Raw genomic sequence first — 4394 nt, forward strand, 5'->3', positions numbered from 1 at the left:
ACTTGTTTAGCATTCCCCAATTGAAGGGCCTTCTCAATTCCAATTCTTTGCCACCACAAAAAGAGCTGCTATAAATATTTTTGTGTATATAGGTTCTTTTCTTTTCCCTTTTATCTTTGGGATAGAAATCTAGTCATTAACTAAGATTTTTAAAAAATGAAACATCTAGTCAAATTGTTCTCACTAAAACTCAACTTTCTAATAATTTTAGTGAGAGCAGAAGGGTTTTTGTTGTTGATAAAATAGATTTTAGGAATATTGTTTATTTGGTTTTTAAAAAATGCTTACTTTCAGGCAGTTTTTATAATGTGCATGACATACCAGTATAATAGTACATGTAAAAATAATTTATAACTAAATATAGGTATGCTCAACATTTTTATTTTTACTGATAGGGGTACATGACTTAAAAAAAAGGAAACCATTGCTTCAAAGGATGGTTTGTTTTTGACTTAGTACAGGTTCACCTTAAATATTTTGGAATCATTGGATCTCCAGTGATAGATAATTATCAAGAAATCTTCTAGGCATTTGCCTGGATATATTTTTCCCCTGAAAACAGATTTGTTTACCTCCCCTCCCCCTGCCATATTGAAAATCAACTTTAAAAATAGGAAAAAAAGAGCATTCCTTAATATCAACCACCAAAAATAAAATCCCAATTACAGCCTTCTTTTTTCTTGTTGGTTGCACACACACATTTTGGTACCTAGCAATAATTAGTATATACATAATATTCAAAGTATTATTTTTATTTTGAATTATTTTAATATGGACCTTCCTATGTTTCTAGTTAGCACATATTTGTCAGTATTTATTGCTATATATTAGTGCATAGTATTTACATGCTAAAATCTATCTAATCAGAGGGTAGAACCAAATAAGCAAAGGATTCCCAAATTCCCCTCCAAACAACATTAGAATAATGACTCAAAACAAATTCTGGAGTGGTAGAACCAATAAAATGACTAGGTGAAACAATTTTCCATCTTAAGACAACTTAGAAGGTCTGTCTCACTGGAATGAGAATAGATTATAGTCTACGGAAGACCCTGGCCAAGCAAGCAGTAGTCTTTGGGGGTGTGTGCATCATTAACCAAGGGTTATGGAATTCTCAGTCCTTAGAAGGTAAGTGGGTCAAAAGAAAATTACAAAGGATTCTTGTCATAATTTCAGGGCAGAGGGGGCAGCTGGGTAGCTCAGTGGAGTGAGAGTCAGGCCTAGAGACAGGAGGTCCTAGGTTCAAACCCGGCCTCAGCCACTTCCCAGCTGTGTGACCCTGGGCAAGTCACTTGACCCCCATTGCCCACCCTTACCAATCTTCCACCTATGAGACAATACACCAAAGTACAAGGGTAAAAAAAAAAATTAAAAATTAAAATAATTTCAGGGCAGAAAAGAGTGCTAGTGGTGACACAGACCAGAGAATAGGCCAGAACAGCAGTGAGCACACCTTTTTTTTGTATCAGATTAGCCTGGAAAAACTTAAAACTTATAGACCCCCAGAACTACCTCTAAAAACAACAGCATGAAAAATCTGAAGCTTGGGATAGTGCCTCTTCTGCCCTAAGAACAGAGCCTAACTTTAACATAAAATTATAATTGAAGAAATAGTCTGGAAAAATAGGCAAACTATAAAAAAAGAAACTAACCATGGAAATTTACTATAGTGACAGGGAAGATCAAACCACAAATTCAGAACAAGACAATGGGATCGAAGCAGCTACATACAAAGAAAAATGTAAATTGGTTTCAGGCCTCAGAAGATCTTAAAAACAGGATTTTAAAAATCAAATAAGAGAGGTAGATAAGAAAATTTGGAAAAGAAACAAGAGTGATCCCAAGAAAATTATGATAAAGAGTGTTATAATGAGGCTAATCAGGCTGGTAATAGGGTAGATGGTAGTACTGGTGAGTTTCTTGGGCCAGGGGGCTAATAACTTCACTATGTTTGGATTTGGGACAGCCAGGGAAGTGAGGTCCTTGAATAGAGAGGACTAGTCAGTCTCCCTGCAGTCTGTAAGCCTCCTTTAAGGTGAGGAGTGAGTAACCCCTCCCTTCTGGTAAGAAACTGGAAGATGGATGCCTGGGCTAGCCCCTCAGGAAACAAGTGATAGTTATCTTCCTTCTCCTCAGTCCCTGGCTCTAGTTGGTGGTATAAATGAATCACTGAAGCTCTCTGAATATGGCCAAGGAGTTTATTGAACACAAGGGTAAACTGAGGGAAGAAGGTTGAGGTTAAGAAAGCTGTTGCTATGGGTGAGGGCCAGTGCTGGCAGAGGGTCTCAGAAGGTAAGATCAGGCTGAGGGAACCAGCCCCTAAGCTAGGGATAAATTCCACTGCCCTGATGTAGAGTGGTCTATCTGATTGATAAATGAGGGTGATGATTTGGTTAGGGGTGTCCCTGCCTGGCTAAGTAAACTAATTTCCCATGTTCCACCTCCCAGCCAAATTCCCACCACCCAGGGCCCAAGGGGGAGTTCAAGGGGATAGCTGGATGTCTGGGTCAGGTCAAGGAAATCAGAACCCCCAAGTTGGTTCTCCAGGAATATTTATAGTGCCAGCTCCAATGGTCTAGTCAGTCTGATCTGGTCGTGAGACAAGGGATTTGCTGGGTCAACATTTTCCCTAACTGCCAGGATTGCCTCAGGTGAATTTGCAAATTCAAGAGAACTTGCACCACTCCTGCATTCATTTGGTAAAGGAGGCACACACAAAAAAAACCTGAAGAAAATAACACCAGCAAAACTGAGTATACACCTTTAGGAGACTCGTGTGTGTGTGTGTGTGTGTGTGTGTGTGTGTGTGTGTGTGTGTGTGTGTGTGTGTGTTTTAATGAAATTAAGGGCTTTCTCTCATTCTAATGAATACACCAGAGCTGAATAGAAAATTTGGCTTTCAAATACAAGACTTAAGAGAAGCATAAAAAGGTAAATTGGAAAGTAAACTTAAGGACTCAATAAGGTTAAATGATTTTAACCACATGGAAAGATGGTATAAAGTTCCTAAGAACTTTATAATTATGAGGGCAGTTAGAAGGAGTGTATATGTAGAGAAGGCAAGAATGTGAGTTGACTATGATGGAATGACATTTTAAAAAAAGCAAAATTAAGGGGTAAGAAAGAGAATTACATTAAGAGAAGAGGGAAGGGAGAGGTAGAATGGGGATAAAATAATCTCATAAATATACTATGGTAAAATCAAATGTAATGGGCTCCTGTACCAGCAGCAAAGCAATGACACAGGACAGCTCTGAGGGATTTATGGTAAAGATGCTACCCACATTCAGAGGAAGGACTGCAGGAGAGGAAACATATAAGATAAACAATTGCTTGAATGCATGGGCTGAGGCGGACATGAATGGGAAATAGACCCTGAACAAGGACACATGTTACAACCAGTGGAAATGTGCATTGGCCATGGGTGGGGGGAGAGCGGGGGGGGGGGGGAAGGGGAGGGGAAAGTAGGGGCATAAAGTATGTAAACAGGTTAAAAACAAATATTAATAAATGTCTAATAAAAAATAATCTCATAAAAAGGGCAAAAAAGCTATTATAGTGGAGAGAAGATGGAAGGTGGGTAATGGGCAATGCTTGAACCATACTCTCATTGGATTTGGCTTAAACAGGGAATAACATACACTTTCAGTTGGGTATAGAAATCCATGTTACCCTACAGTGAAATAGGAAGAGAGGGAGATAAGAGAAGGGGGCGGTGATAGAAGAGAGAGTGAGAGCTGGGGGAGGTGGTGGTCAGAAGCAAAACACTTTTGAGGAAGGACAGGATGAAAGAAAAGAGAGAGAGGAGGATTAATGGGGTGGGGGAAGCAGGATAGAGAGAAACACACAATTAGTAATCATAACTGTGAATGTGAATGTGATGAACTTACCCATAAAACAGAAGCAGACAGCAGAGTGGATCAAGAACCAGAATCCTGCAATATGTTGTTTCCAAGAAACATACTTGTTGCAGAGAGAAACACAGATAAAGGAAAGAGGCTAGAGCAGAATCTTATGCTTTAGCTGAAGCAAAAAAGCAAGGGTAGCAATCATGATCTTGAACATAGGTAGAGCTAAAATTGACTAATTAAAAGAGACAAGCAGGAAAGCTACATTTTGCTAATGGATACCATAAACAATGAAGTAATATCAATACTAAATATATATGCACCAAATGCTGTAGCATCCATATTTATGAAAGAAAAGATAAATTTCTTATGAGTTGAAATAGGTAGCAAAATTAAAATAGTAGGAGACTTCAGCCTTGTAATTTAACAAAAAATAAACAAGGAAAAAGTTAAGGACATGAATAGATTTTTAGAAAAGTTGGATATTATAGGCTTCTGGAGAAAACTGAATGGTCATATAAAGGAATATACTTTTTCCTTACATGG

This window comes from Gracilinanus agilis, chromosome 3 (assembly GCF_016433145.1).
Source record: "Gracilinanus agilis isolate LMUSP501 chromosome 3, AgileGrace, whole genome shotgun sequence".
NCBI lineage: Eukaryota > Metazoa > Chordata > Mammalia > Didelphimorphia > Didelphidae > Gracilinanus > Gracilinanus agilis.